Below are 16,500 nucleotides of genomic sequence, written 5' to 3'. Positions count from 1 at the left end.
TTTATGCCTGCTTCTGCCATCACCCACCTAAGCCATCTGGCTATGGTCGCCGGTCTAACCGCTTTAAAAGGTTTACAAATCGCTATTAATAGTTGAGTTACCCCCTGGGGTCTTATTTCCCTCGTCATATCTTCGTATGCCTTTATGCATCTAACTGGGCATAATTTTGGTTGATTTGGAAAAGCCTCATATGAAATAGATTTCAAACCTGTCTTAGTCCTCTTCGAAATGAGGAAGGTCACTCCATTGGGGGACATACTCTGCCTATTAATCTCCAGTGCTCTGATATCAGACGATCTTTTACATGCTAACAGACATAAAATCATAGCTAATTTACCTGAAATTGCTTTACGTGTCAAATCTTGATTATCTGGCCATGTCAAAAATAGTCTCAGGACCTTATCTACATCCCATAATTCACTATATTTCTCGTTAGGCGGTTTAATCATTTTTACTCCTCTTAATAGTCTACAAACTAATGGGTGTTCCCCAATCGCTAGTCCATCAACTCTAGGATGTCCAGCCGATATCGCAGACCTGGCCGTGTTAATGGTTCTATAAGCTTTACCTTGCGCTGCCATCTGAGCTAAAAAATTTGCTACATGTACTACATCCGTTCCATCGGGATGTATGTTCCTCTCCAAACACCAGCTACGCCATCTAGCCCATGCTGATCTATAAGCCTTGTGTGTTCCGGGGGCCCAGGATTCGTTGATGATGTTCTCAGCCTCATTCGATAGTCCTGGCCTAATCCAAGATCCCCTGAAATCGCCCACGCTACCAGGTTGATTCCTCCTGACCTCACCAAAGGGTGACTGAGACCTCTGGGGTCTCGTATTATTAATTCTCCCTTGGGTAAGGTCAGTGGGTTTTGATAAGACTGGGAAACCATACCTGACCTCTCCAATCTGGCGTTACTAGGATTAGTGATGCCCTCTGACGTCTCACCTGAGCAAGGGTCCTCATTATCATGGAGAACGGGGGAAATGCATAGTTCCTCTGATAGCCCCAGAATTGCAGGAAAGCGTCTATCGCCTCTGCCTCCGGGTCCGGTCTCCAGCTGAAAAATCGGGGTAATTGTCTGTTCAACCTCGATGCAAAAAGATCGATCTGGCATGGACCCCACCGAGACATTAGTTCCTGGAACACCCTCTCGTCCAGTTTCCAATCGCTGGAGTCTCTGAGGTATCTGGAATTCCAGTCGGCCACTACATTCTGTTGGCCCGGCAGATATTCTGCTCTCACTGAAACTCTTCTTTCCAGACAAAGTTCCCAAAATTCCTTTGCTAGTTCCGCAAGAATTCTGGATTTTGTCCCTCCCAGCCTGTTGATATATCTGACTGCTGAGATATTGTCCATCTTTAGAAGGACACAACATTGAACTCTCTCTTGTGTCCAGCATTTGACTGCAAACGATCCGGCCAGTAATTCTAGACAGTTTATATGGAGATTCGTCTCCTGATCCGACCATCTGCCCCCTGTCGATAGATTCCCGCAACGGGCTCCCCAGCCCCATCTGCTGGCGTCTGATTCTATGATCAGGTCCGGGGATGAACCAAATATGGCTCTCCCGTTCCATGCATCCATATGAATGAGCCACCAATTCAACTCTTCCCTCACTTCTGGTGAGATGTTCACTTTTGATTCGTATGAAGCGCCCTTTCTGAGGTGATATATCTTCAATCTCTGGAGTGCCCTGTAATGTAATGGCCCCGGGAAGATTGCTTGAATTGAAGCCGCAAGGCGTCCCACCAATCTCGCTATGTCCCTCAGTGATATTTCTCCCTTTGCTAGTGTGTGTCTCAATTGTTTCTTGATCTCGTTCACTTTGTGAATGGGTAAACTGAGGGTTCCCTGATCCGAGTCCACTATGAACCCTAGGAATTCCATCTTCTGTGTTGGGATTAAGCTGGATTTCTCCCAATTTATAATGAAGCCCAGGTTTTCTAATAATTCTATTGTTAATTGCACTTGTCCTACCAGTGTTTCCTTCTCCTGGCACATCAGACATATATCGTCTAGATAAATTATGAGTCGTATCCCTTGAGCTCTGAGGTGTGATACTACTGGTTTCATCATCTTGGTGAAACACCATGGGGCTGATGCCAGTCCGAAAGGGAGGCATCGAAACTCCCATGTCGTTCCTCCCCAGATGAATCTCAGAAATCTGCAGTGTTCCTCTGCTATGGGAATAGTCAGGTATGCATCCTTCAAGTCTATTCTGGCTAGCCAGTCTCCCTGAAGTAGAATATCCCTTAGTAGGTGTATCCCCTCCATTTTGAAGTGTCTGTATACCACGTAACTGTTTAGACCTCTCAGGTTGATTATTGGTCTTGTCTTGTGTTTCCCTTTTACTAGGAACATATTGCTTATGTAACCCTTTGACTGATCTGAAACTGGACGTATGGGTTTTTTGTTTACCAAACCTCTCAACTCTCTTTCTAACAATATTTTGTCTCCTCTGTTCAAAACTATTCCCTTTGGTGGTTTCTCCTGCTGGGGTGTGTCTAGAAAATCTATATAAAAACCCTGCGCAGTCTGAATCACCCAGGTATCCCCTGATATGTTCAACCAATTCTGTAAAAATTGGGCGGTTCTCCCACCCACTTCTATGGTATTTACGCCTGGGATTGGTGGTCTCACCTGGATTGTTCTGCTGACGTTCACCTCGCCAGTTTCTGCCTCTTCCTCTACCTCTCGAAGGGAAGAACGGTGTTTGTTTGCGTTCCTCATAATCTCTCCATTGTGATCTGTCATGATAGGATCGATTGTATTGGAACCGGCCAGCCGAACGACCCCTCCCTCTGCTGGCCCGTCCAAAAATCTGTCTCCCGAACACTCTTTTAAGGGAGGCTTGAGCTTTGTCTAAAGCTGCATATGAATTTACAAATTTGGTGAGCTCCTTTATGAAGGAGTCCCCAAACAATTTCCCTTTTGCCGAAGTGGCAGATTCTGAGGAGGCCAATTCACTCAATTTTGGATCAATCTTCACTAGTAACGATCTCCTCCTTTCTGTCGTAATAGCATGATTAGCGTTTCCTAACATGCATATCGCCCTCTGTGTCCATCCGATAAGTATTGCCGGGTCAATCGGCTCTCCTTTCGTCTTCGCTTCTTCTCCCATCTGGAGAATTTTTGTGAGGGGCCCCGTCATATCCAACATCTTGTCCTGACACGAACGCCAGGATCTGTCCAGGCCCTTCCTCACATCTTTGGTAAACTTACTCATAAAAGTTATCATTTTTTCATCTATTACCGGCGTGTCCGCCGCTCCCTCAGGGAGAAGAGGTCTGGGGCATTCCGCCCTCATCTTGCTTCTCGCCTCTTTGGCTAATGGCGCTCTCAGGCGCTTCTTTAGATATGCTGAAATCCTCTTGGGAGGTTCCCATTCTGAGGATCTGGGATGGATCAGGGTTTCTGGATCGAAATCCCCTTCATCTGCTATCTCTTCCTCCTCTTTCTTCCTTTTCTTTAACGCTTCCTGATCATCGTCTGAGGAGGATATAGATAACACTTCCTCTTCATCGGGGTATTCTTCCTCCCAGTCATTCTCGCCCTCCTCTGAGGAATCTGAGGATGATACTCGTCCCCTGCGAGGCACCGTCTTACCCTTTCTCTTTCTTTTGCCACCTTTCTTTTTAGGTGGAGTGCTCGGGGGGGTGTGGGCTTCATCCGCCCTGCGAGCTAAATTACTGCCCCCTTTTGTCTTCATTCGAGCCTTAAGGCTCTTATCCGCCTCCAGGCCCTGGGATAGTCTGAGCCAATCCTCCATCAGCGCTATCTGCTGCGGATTATGTCCCAGAGAAGCCCCCAGGGCTTTCTGGAAGACAACATTCATTTCTGAATGGCTCCTCTTTTGGCTGACCCCAGCCTTCCCCTCATCACTAGAGGAACTCATGATTCCCAGGCCCTGGGGCAAAATGTTATGATATGATATATAATTATAATATATATATATATATATATATATATATATATATATATATACTCAAATATATATATAAGTATATATACCAGGATTTCCTTGGTATAATTTATCCAAATATAGGAGTAGATCTCAAATTTACAGGTTTTACCTGGGACTGTGCCCGATTTATGGTGCAGTGACAGAGTATTGCCTGCAGGGGCGCTGTAGAGCTGATAACAGGACGCTACGCTCGAGCGATGCGTGTTGTTGTTGCTCTTAATCCAATATATATCCGAGAGTCTCCCTCTGGGATCACACAACGTTCGTTCTGAACTGAATCCAAACACACGAAATATAACGAAGGAGAGAGCGCCGGAACTACGCGGTCCCGTCGCGCTCTCTCTTCCGTTATATAGTGCCCTCTATGACGGATCGCCGGCGTTGCGGCCGCCGGAGCACCAGCCCCGCCTTTCCGTCGCGGAAATGTTCCGCCTGATATCGTAAACACCACGCGTCACACTAAGTGAAATAAACATGCATACACAGATTTCGAACTGTTAAATATAGAAGAAAGTACTTAACTCGCTGCCGAGCAGCAAAGAAAGAGGAAGAAGGGAAAGAGGACAGGAGTATTTGTTCATTGAGGACTGTTTTATTGGTTTAGAAATGGTCACGTGGTCAGTTGGAGACCAATAGAAATGAACTACAAATGTTCAAAAAACATGGTTATTGTAGTTTTTATAAATTTGTATTCATGTTCTTTGGAAATGTTTTTCTTTGCTGCTGAACAGTAAAGTTGAAGAGTAAGCATAATCAGAGCCTCCGGTCTTGACATAGAATCTAGGACGCACCATGAACAGACAGAAGGAACAGGCTGCCAGCCCAAGTGGCATAAAAAGCGAGGACGGACCATGAACAGAGACAAGGAACAGGCTGCCAGCCCAAGTGCCATAAAAAGCGAGGACGGACCATGAACAGAGACAAGGAACAGGCTGCCAGCCCAAGTGGCATAAAAAGCGATTGTTTGAAACTCTGGCTGCCTCCTGAATCAGATCCCAGATTGTTTAATGTCTGCTGCCATCCCTATAGAAACATAAAATTCAGAAAGGTGACTATAGACTGAAGAAAATATGGGTTGGACAATCGTATACATAAATACATATAAACCATAACTTTCAATAAGACTATTACAACATATTTCCTAAACAACCTGTATATCACATTAAGCCTGATAAAAATATCAACTTTAGATTCATACGATTGATAGGTTGGGATAATCCTTCGCCTCCGTGTCTTTAATAGAATTATGACTTTCAGTAACGAATGTGTTGAAAATCTGAATTCTATGTCAAGACTGGAGGCTCGGATTATGCTTGTTCAAAGCTTACTCACCACTAACAATGTCGCAATTTCCATAGGCTTAGAATCGAAAGTCTTAAAAGTCGATTCATTCGACCAATATGCAGCCCTCATAATATCTTCTACTCTGGCTCCTATATTAAACGCTTTAGTAGCCATCACTCCTCGAGAGGAGTGGGCGCCATATCTCTCAACATTGATGCCCACTTGAACCATGACCCATCTTAGCCATCTAGCTATAGTGGCCGGTGTAACCACTTTATATGGTCTACAAATTGCTATTAACAATTGTGACACCCCCGGGGGTCTAACCTCCCTCGTCATCTCCTCATATTCCTCTATGCATCTGACTGGACACAATTTTGGATGAGTTGGGAAGACTCAGGAAATGGATCTTAAAACCGTTTTGGTCCTTTTAGTTATAAGGAAAGTCACGCTGTTCGGAGATATACTCTTCCTGTTAACCTCCAGCGCTCTAACATCAGAGGATCTTTTGAACGCTAAAAGACATAAGAGCATGGATCGCTTTCCGTGTCAATTCTTGATTATCCAGCCATGATAAAAATAATCAAGACTTTATCTACATCCCACAATTGATTATACTTTACACTAGGGGGTCTCAGCATCTTTACTCCCCTTAGTAATCTACAAATCAAAGGATGTTCACCAATCGCTAAGCCCTCTACTCTAGGGTGCCCCGCAGATATCGCAGACCTGGCTGTGTTGATAGTCCTGTAAGCCTTCCCCTGCGCTGCCATCTGAGCTAAAAAATTGGCTACATGAACTACATCTGCGCTATTGGGATGAATATTCCATTCCAAACACCAGCTACTCCATCTATCCCATGCTGATCTATACGCCTTGAGGGGCCCAGGATTCGCTAATGATGTTCTCAGCCTCATTCGATAATCCTGGCCTAGCCCAAGATCTCCTGAAATCGCCCACGCTATTAACCTGAGTCCTCCTGACCTCACTAGCGGATGACTGTGATCTCTGGGGTCTCGAATAATAAATTCTGTGTTGGGTAGAATTACAGGGTTGTGATGCGACAATTCCAGTAGACTGGGAAACCATGCCTGCCCCTTCCAGTCTGGCGTAATTAGAATTATGGTTGCTTTTTGGCGTCTCACATGCGCTAGCGTCCTCGCTATCATGGAGAAAGGAGGGAACGCGTAACACGTCTAGTGACCCCATGATTGTAGGAAGGCATCTGTTGCCTCCGCTTCCGGGTCCGGTCTCCAGCTGAAAAACCGGGGAAGCTGTTTGTTTAGTCTCGATGCAAATAGATCGATCTGACAAGGCCCCCATTGTGTCATATGTTCCCGGAACACCACCTCGTCCAGCTTCCAGGTATCTCGAGTTCCAATCGGCCACTTCGTTCATCTGTCCCGGCAGATATTCCGCCGTCACTGAGACTCTTCTCTCCAGACAGAGTTCCCAGAAATCTTTTGCTAGTTCTGCCAATAACCTGTATCTCGTCCCTCCCAGTCTGTTGATGTACCTGACTGCGGAGACATTGTCCATCTTCAACAGAATGCAACATTGCGCTTTCTCCTGAGTCCAGCATTTCACTGCAAAGGACCCCGCTAACAACTCCAGTCAATTGATGCGGAGGTTTGTCTCCTGGTCCGACCACCTGCCCCCTGTCGACAGGTTCCCGCATCGGGCTCCCCAGCCCCGTCTGCTGGCGTCGGATTCGATAATAAGGTCCGGGGATGAACCAAATATGGCTCTCCCGTTCCATGCATCCATATGAATGAGCCACCATTCTAACTCCTCTCTCACCTCCTGTGAAATATTCACTTTTGATTCATAGGAAACGCCCCTCCTGAGGTGACAGATCTTCAATCTCTGGAGTGCCCTGTAATGAAGAGGTCCTGGGAATATCGCTTGAATTAATGCCGCTAGGCGGCCCACCAATCTCACAATGTCTCTCAACTACAGTTCTTCCTTCGCTAGAGTATGCCTCAGATGTTTCTTGATATCGTTCACCTTGTGAATGGGTAAACTGAGAGTTCCCTGTATCGAATCCACTATGAAACCCAGAAACTCTATTGACTGTACAGGTACTATACTGGACTTCTCCCAATTTATCAGGAACCCCAGACCCTCTAACACATTTATTGTTACCTGAATCTGCTCTATCAACGTTTCCTTCTCCTGACACATCAGACATATGTCGTCTAGATAGATTATAAATCTTATCACTTGAGCTCTGAGATGAGATACCACAGGTTTCATCATTTTGGTGAAACACCACGGTGCTGATGCCAGGCCGAAAGGCAGACAACGAAATTCCCATATCCTTCTCTCCCAGATGAATCTCAGAAATCTGCAGTGTTCCTCTGCTATGGGAATGGTCAGGTATGCATCTTTCAAATCTATTCTAGCTAGCCAATCTCTCTGAATAAGGGTGGCTCTTAACAGATGTATCCCTTCCATCTTGAAGTGTCTGTACGCTATTTAACTGTTTAGGCCTCTCAGATTTATGATTGGTCTCGTCTTGTGTCTCCCTTTTACTATGAACATATTGCTTATGTAACCTCCTACCTGACATGCAGCGGGGCGTAGAGCTCTTTTCTTTTCCAAAGCCCGTAACTCTCTTTCCAGTAAGGCCTTGTCTTCTCTGTTCATTTCTAAACACTTTGGCGGTTCCCTCTGATATGGTGTTTCTATAAAATCTATATAAAAACCCTGAGCGGTCTGACGTACCCAGGGATCCCCCGATATGTTCAACCAATTTTGTAAAAATCGAGCATTTCTCCCCCCTACCTCTGGGGTAATAGAATGCGGGTATGATATTCTCACCTGGTTTATTCTGTTGACGCTCCCCTCGCCAGACTCTGCCTCTTCCCCTACTCCTCGATGGGAAGAATGGCGTTGGTCTGCGTTCTTCCTGTTCACGCCAATTTACTCTGTCCTGGAAGGATCGTTTGAATTGGAAGCGGCCCGCCGAGCGACCCCTGCCTCTGCTGGCCCATCCAAAAATTTGCTTCCCGAAAACTCTCTTAAGAGAGGCTTGAGCCTTATCCAAGGCTGCGTATGAATTTACAAATTTGGTGAGCTCCTTAATAAAGGAGTCCCCAAATAATTTTCCCTTCGCCGATGTGGCTGATTCTGATGAGACTAATTCGCTTAATTTAGGGTTGATCTTCACTAGTAAAGATCTCCTCCTTTCAGTAGTTATGGCATGATTAGCATTCCCCAACATGCAAATCGCCCTTTGGGCCCATCCGATAAGAATTGCCGGGTCTATCGGCTCCCCTTTTACTTTTGCTTCTTCTCCCATCTGGAGAATCTTTGTGAGGGGTCCCGTCATATCAAGAATCTTATCCTGGCATGATCGCCAGGATCTATCTAGACCCTTCCTCACATCTTTTGTAAACTTGCTCATGAAAGTTATAATTTTTTCATCCATCACAGGTGTATCGGCTGCACCTTCCGGGAGGAGTGGTCTGGGGCATTCCGCCCTCATCTTGCTTCTAGCCTCTTTGGCCAGTGGCGCCCTTAGGCGTTTCTTTAAATATGCCGCAATTCTTTTGGGCGGTTCCCATTCCGCTGATCTGGGATGAATTAGTGCTTCCGTATCGAAATCATCATCCTCTCCACCATCATCTTCAGCCTCCTCCTTCTTCCTTTTCTTTGACGCCTCGTGGCTTTCTTCCTCTGATGAGGATATCGATAAGACTTTCTCTTCTTCAGGATACTCCTCCTCCCAATCATTCTCACCCTCATCTGAGGTTTTAGAATATGATTCTCGTCCCCTGCCAGGCACCGCCTTACCCTTTCTCTTCCTTTTACCACCTTTCTTCTTCGGTGAAGTGCCTGGGGGGGTGTGGGCTTCCTCTGCCCTACGGGCTGATTTACTGCCCCCTTTTGATTTCATCCGTGCCTTAAGGCCCTTGACCTCCTCCAGGCTCTGAGAGAATCGGAGTCAATCCTCCATCAGTGCTCTTTGCTGAGGATCATGTCCCAGTGAAGCCCCCAGGGCTTTGTGGAAGACATCAGTCATGTCCGAGTGGCTCCTCTTTTGGCTAACTCTAGCATTCCCCTCATCACTGGAGGAACTCATGATTCTCAGGCCCTGGGGAGTGCAAGAATCTGTATGGTATGATTATATATATATACCAGGGGTCTGTTTCCTCCAAACAAACTCTCTCAGTACAGAGAGCCAAATTTGTAAATAATTGAAATATCTTCCCTGGTTCTGATTATATATAAGATATAATAATAATATCAAATCACAGGTTTTACCTCAGACTGTGCCCGTATAAATTGCGGTATCTTCTGATAGCCTGCAGGGGCGCTGTTGTACTCCTGGACAGGACGCTACGTTTGTTCGAACGATGCGTGCTGTTTTGGGCTCAAATAAGCAATGAAAGATCCTTTACTAGATCATACACCGTCACTCGCGTAACACTCGTGAAACAATTCGAATTCGGAACGAAGAAGAGAGCGCCGGAACTACGCGGTCCCGTCGCGCTCTCTCTTCCGTTGCGCAGTGCCCTCTCTGACGGATCCAAGGAGCTGCGGCCGCCGGTGCACCAGCCCCGTCGCGGCCGCAACTCCCGAGAGCCGCCTAATCTGTAGCGGATATGCTCCGCCTGAAGAAAAACACGCACGCGTGTCAAACAAAGTATTATACTGTCAATTCACACACACACAACATTCTGAACTAATAAAGAGAAAAAGTGCTTAACTCGCTGCCGAGCAGCAAAGAAAGAGGAGGAATAGAGAGAGGGCAAGTGGTTTTGTTCATTGAGGACTTGTTTTTGACTGGTTATTGAAATATCACATGGTCAGTTTGAAGACCAATGGGAAAGGACTACAAAACTTAAAAACTTTCATGGTGATTGTAGTTTTTTATTAGTTTTGTATGTTTTCATGATGTTTGTTTCTTTGCTGCTGAACAGTAAAGTTGTGGAGAAAGCATAATCCGAGCCTCCGGCCTTGACATAGAATCTAGGACGCACCATGAACAGAGAGAAGGGACGCCATGCCGTCCGCTCATGTGGCATGAAAAGCGAGGACGGACCATGAACAGAGAGAAGGGACGGACCGCCCACTCATGTGGCATGAAAATCTAAGACAGACCATGAACAGAGAGAAGGGACGGGCCGCCCGCTCATGTGGCATGAAAATCTAGGACGCACCATGAACAGAGAGAAGGGACGGGCCGCCCGCCCAAGTGGCATAAAAAGCGAGGACGGACCATGAACAGAGAGAAGGGCCGCCCGTGCCACCCACTCATGTGGCATGAAAAGGGAGGACGTACCATGAACAGAGAGAAGGGACGCCATGCCGCCCGCTCCTGTGGCATGAAAAGTGAGGACGAACCATGAACAGAGAGAAGGGACGGGCCACCCGCCCAAGTGGCATAAAAAGCGAGGACGGACCATGAACAGAGAGAAGGGACGCCATGCCGCCCGCTCATGTGGCATGAAAATCTAGGACGGACCATGAACAGAGAGAAGGGACGCCATGCCGCCCGCTCATGTGGCATGAAAAGCGAGGACGCACCATGAACAGAGAGAAGGGACGCCATGCCGCTCGCTCCTGTGGCATGAAAAGTGAGGACGGACCATGAACAGAGAGAAGGGACGGGCCACCCGCTCATGTGGCATGAAAATGTAGGACGGACCATGAACAGAGAGAAGGGACGGGCCGCTCGGCCCAAGTGGCATGAAATGCAAGGACGGACCATAAACAGAGAGAAGGGACGCCATGCCGCCCGCCCAAGTGGCATAAAAAGCGAGGACGGACCATGAACAGAGAGAAGGGACGCCATGCAGCCCGCTCATGTGGCATGAAAATCTAGGACGCACCATGAACAGAGAGAGAAGGGACGCCATGCTGCCCGCTCATGTGGCATGAAAAGCGAGGATGGACCATGAACAGAGAGAAGGGCCGCCCGTGCCACCCACTCATGTGGCATGAAAAGGGAGGACGTACCATGAACAGAGAGAAGGGACGCCATGCCGCCCGCTCCTGTGGCATGAAAAGTGAGGACGAACCATGAACAGAGAGAAGGGACGGGCCACCCGCCCAAGTGGCATAAAAAGCGAGGACGGACCATGAACAGAGAGAAGGGACGCCATGCCGCCCGCTCATGTGGCATGAAAATCTAGGACGGATCATGAACAGAGAGAAGGGACGCCATGCCGCCCGCTCATGTGGCATGAAAAGCGAGGACAGACCATGAACAGAGAGAAGGGACGCCATGCCGCCCGCTCATGTGGCATGAAAATCTAGGACGGACCATGAACAGAGAGAAGGGACGGGCCGCTCACCCCTAGTGGCATGAAATGCGAGGACGGACCATAAACAGAGAGAAGGGACGCCATGCCGCCCGCCCAAGTGGCATAAAAAGCGAGGACAGACCATGAACAGAGAGAAGGGATGCCATGCCGCCCGCACATGTGGCATGAAAAGCGAGGACGGACCATGAACAGAGAGCAGGGACGGGCTGCCCGCCGAAGTAGCATAAAAGGCGAGGACGGACCATGAACAGAGAAAAGGGATGACCGTGCCGCCTGCTCATGTGTGTGAAAAGCGAGGACGGACAATGAACAAAGAGAAGGGACGCCCGTCCCGCTTGCTCTTGTGTCATGAAAAGCGAGGATGGACCATGAACAGAGAGAAGGGCCGCCATGTCACCCGCTCATGTGGCATGAAAAGCGAGGACGGACCATGAACAGAGAGAAGGGATGGGCTGCCAGCCCAAGTGGCATAAAAAGCCAGGACAGACCATGAACAGAGACAAGGGACGGGCTGCTCGCCCAAGTGGCATAAAAAGCGAGGCCGGGCACGAACAGAGAGAAGGGAAACGCCGCCCGCTCATGTGGCATAAAAAGCGAGGATGGAGGTCGGCTCCCCTCACAGGGCATAGACGAGAAGAGGGACAGGCCGCCCGCCCAAGTGGCATACATAGCTCTGAACTCACACGCTTTTGGCGGGTGTCATCTGTCTTGTAAAGGGCTGACTCACCCGCCAAGCCTCCTGCATGCCCATTCATTCCAATGGGCGTATCACCCGCCAAAAACAAAATCGGGTGATTTCACCCGCCTTTGCAACACAAATGGTTGAGAGGTATGGGCATAAAAAGCGAGGACGGGCATGAACAGAGAGAAGGGACGGGCCGTCCGCTCATGTGGCATAAAAAGCGAGGACTGTCGTCTGTTCCTCTCATAGTGCATAGACAGAGAAAAGGGCCAGGCCGCCCGCTCACGTGGCATAAAAAGCGAGGATAGACGTCGGCTCCCCTCACAGGGCATAGACAGAAAAAAGGGACGAGCTGCCTGCCGCCCAAGTGGCACAAAAAGCAAGGATAGACTATGAACAGAGAGAAGAGACGGCTGTGCCGCCCCGGGCCGCTCAATGTGCCGTGAGGCAAGAGTTGGACTGAGCAAGAGAGGGACCCCGAGAATGAAGCCGCCCCCCTATTTATTTATTCATTTGTATTTGTAGAGCGCACTACAGCCCACAGGCATCGAGGCGCTTGCAAGCAAATGAACGGAAGCTTAATTGTTATTACAGTGATACAGTACAGATTTTCCATACATTCGTTACAGAAAGTCATGATTCTATTAAAGACTCGGAGGCGAAAGATGATGCTCTGACTTCTCTTTACTCACTCGAGCAGCATCAGTTATAACAACAAACATGAAAAACAATAACCAATAAACTACAAATCCCAACAAAAACCATCACATTTGTAGTCCATTTTTCATAGGTTGTTCCGATCACGTGACTTCATTCCCCAATCACGCTCTCTTATCCTCTATAATACGCTCTGCCTCCATAGTCCTTCCTCTTTCTTTCGCTGAACAAATTCAAACTTGCGCCCCAACCGGTAGACGACTTAACTCTCCCTTATATCCTTCTCAAGGTGTCATTTTCTACTCCGTCCCTGAAACAAATATAAAATATTACCAATCTCATTATGAACGGGTGGGCAATCGCATAACAGTAACATTATCATACGAAATACAACATTGCATTATTTTCCAAATATATTTACATACTTTTATAGCAGCAATTGAAATTGGGTGGAATAATCTTTCGCCTCTGAGTCTTTAATAGAATCATGACTTTCTGTAATGACTGTATGGAAAAACTGTATTCTATGTCAAGACTCAGAGGCTCAGATTATGCTCGTTTAAAGCTTACTTACCACCAACAACGCTACTTGCTCTACTAGTCTAAAATAAACATTCTTAAATGTCTCCTCATTAGACCAGTCTGCTGCCTTCAGAATATCTTCCAGACGGGCTCCTGCCATAAAAGCAGATGATGCCATAGCACCCCGTGTGGAATGTGCCCCGAACTGACTTACCACTATACCTGCCTCAGCCATGCACCACCTTACCCATCTAGACAAAGTGGCTGTTGCTACCACTCCAAAAGGTTTTCTAATAGCTATCAGCAATTGATATTCCCCAACAGGTCTCACCCTATTCGCTCTTTCTTCATACACTTTCAAGCATCTAACTGGACCCAATTTAGGTTTCCCCGGAAAGGCCATGTACTCAACCGATTTAATGTTTGTCTTTGTTCTCTTCTCTATATAAAATACTACCCCTGAAGGTGAAAAGGATTTCCTATTTACCTTTAAAGCCTTCACATCGGACACTCTCTTACATGAAATCAGACATAATAGAGTAGTTAACTTAGCCCACAACGCTTTCCTAGACAAAAACGAATTGTCTGGCCAAGTCTCAAACATCTTTAATACTATACTCACATCCCACAAATGAGAATATCTAGGTGCAGGTGGTCTCATGCATCTGATGCCTTTCAGGAGCCTACATACCAGAGGGTGCTCGCCTACCGGCTTACTCACAATGTACACATGACCTGCCGATATCGCTGATCTATAATTATTAATGGTCCTGTAAGCCTTCGCCTGCGCTGCCAAAAAATTCACTTTGTGAACTACATCTGTTCGTACGGGATCAACCTTTCTCTCCATACACAAATCACTCCATTTACTCCATGCCACTCTATAGGCCTTCCCTGTAGCAGGTGCCCATGATCCTCTAATATATTCTTGAGCTGTCCCTGAAAGCCCTGTCTTAGACCAATTTTTCCTGAAATCGCCCAAGCTATGAGGCTCAAGTTCCCTGACCTCACCAACGGGTGAGTCTCTCCTGCTGGATTTAACAATATATCCTCTCTGTCTGGTAACCGAATTGGGGCCTCGTAAGACAACTCCAGAAGATCCGAAACCAAGCCTGACGTCTCTAGTCTGGTGTTATTAAAATCACTGTGGCTTCTTGTCGCCTGACTTGCGCCACTGTGCGCGCTATCATGGCGAACGGAGGGAAAGCGTATTCTCTTGCTGGTCCCCAAACCTGGAGAAATGCATCTGTCGCTATCGCTTCCGGATCTGGTCTCCAGCTGTAAAACCTGGAGATCCTCCTGTTCATTTTAGATCTCCCGTGTTCCTCTTCTGTTCTGATCTTTCTCATAGTTAATTTTCAGAATCCAGGTTGGAGGTTATTAAATGATTCCCGTCTTTTTTATGGGAAGTCATGAATCAGAGGGCCCAGATGAGTTTTGAATTCATTGTATACTCGTCTGAGATTCTTCCTGATATTTGAAGCCTACCGGTTTCAGTGGCACAAGGGCCACATTCATCAGGGCTGGACGGACACTTAAAGGTTAATGTGTCAGTGTCTTGGTAGCTGGTTGGATCGTACCGGGGAATCCCACCTGCAGATGATAAGGGGAGGGGGGACAAGAGGGAGGGGGGGGCAAAGAAGGAGAGTGAATGGCACCATGATGGTCTGAATTGTTTATCAGTGCTCTCATGTTGTAAATTCAACCTAGGTCTTACCTAGTTATGGGGGTCCCCACAAGTATCCATGTGGTTGGAAAGAAAGAGTTTTTTTCAAACTTCCCAAAAGAAACATGAGACAATTGTCATGCTCTGGAATCTGGAAAACAAAGGGGGGGTAATGGTTTAACCAGAGAGGGCGGACAGTAACATTATTTATCACAAATAGTTAAAAAATAGTGCTTATTTCAAAGGGTCATATTCAAATAAGGCTTAAGATGTCTATGCTAGAGAGTGCCATTAGATATAGCATATATAGACTTATCCCTCATCATATTATGCCTGAATCCCCTGGAGTAAAAGGAGGGAAAAACTGGAAGAGAGCAAGGTCCACTCATTGATCTATTGCACTCCAGAGTCCATAGGAAACAAGCGAGCAAGGACACAGGTATATGCCTGCACGTCTGGTCGACTAAGCTTTTCCTAATGTTTGCACGCAAAATGGGCTCACCTTTACCGCTTGAAACTTTCAGGTCGGGGATGGACGGCTCACCGCGGATGATGCCGGTCCATGCGCTGTTATTTACATGGCTGTACGTGAGTGCAGCCGCCTCTGAATGATGTGTTAACTAAGTGTCCACAGCGCCGGGGAGACGGCCGGGGACACAAACGAGGGACTGATTCCTAGTACACGCCATCTTGGATGGGTATACAGGCACGTCTGAATCAATTAATAAGACGTAAAAGGTCCGCACGTTACTGGACCTAGCCTAGTATAACCATATACTGTATGGTTATAATATCTGAAAATATTTGAAAATATTTAAAAATATTATTTAAAGATATTTAAAAATATTGCTCCGGAGTGGAGTGTGTGAGTCGACATTCTCCTAAGTAAGTATTAGTGCCATTGTTCGGACGCCACGTGAGGCTCATCATGGCAAAGGTAATAACAGAAGCAAAACCCAGAGTACAGAGGGTTATGAGGGAAAGCAACGAGAAAAAGGAGCGAAAAGAGAAAATAGCTACTGCGAAGCCCTCACACATACTGATGGGATATATGGTTTGAGTCCTAGCACACAGTCGTCATGATGTGTATAACTCTGCAGGTCCTGACAAATTAGGGACATCAGTGTGAAATTAATAGATCAGAAGGCTGGAGGGCGCTGAATGATTACAGCTCACATAATTGCAGTAAACCAAGTACATTCAGTGCTATCACATAACCAATATCATATTGTTAACAGACATACATATGGTCAAATACAGTTGAGATGGTTTTATCATAGAGTGGCCAGAGTCTGCCAGCTAGTTGGTTCATTCAAGCCGGACTTATCTGTTTGTAGACGAAAGATCCACAATTGTTCTCTTTTGAAGAGTAACTCATGTATGTTTCACCCTCTTTTAGGGACGTTGACTTTTTCAATAACTGTCCATTTGAAATCCGTCGCTTCAT

This window comes from Ambystoma mexicanum, chromosome 8 (assembly GCF_040938575.1).
Source record: "Ambystoma mexicanum isolate Mex_15411 chromosome 8, UKY_AmexF1_1, whole genome shotgun sequence".
Lineage (NCBI taxonomy): Eukaryota > Metazoa > Chordata > Amphibia > Caudata > Ambystomatidae > Ambystoma > Ambystoma mexicanum.
This window is presented reverse-complemented; position numbering follows the sequence as displayed.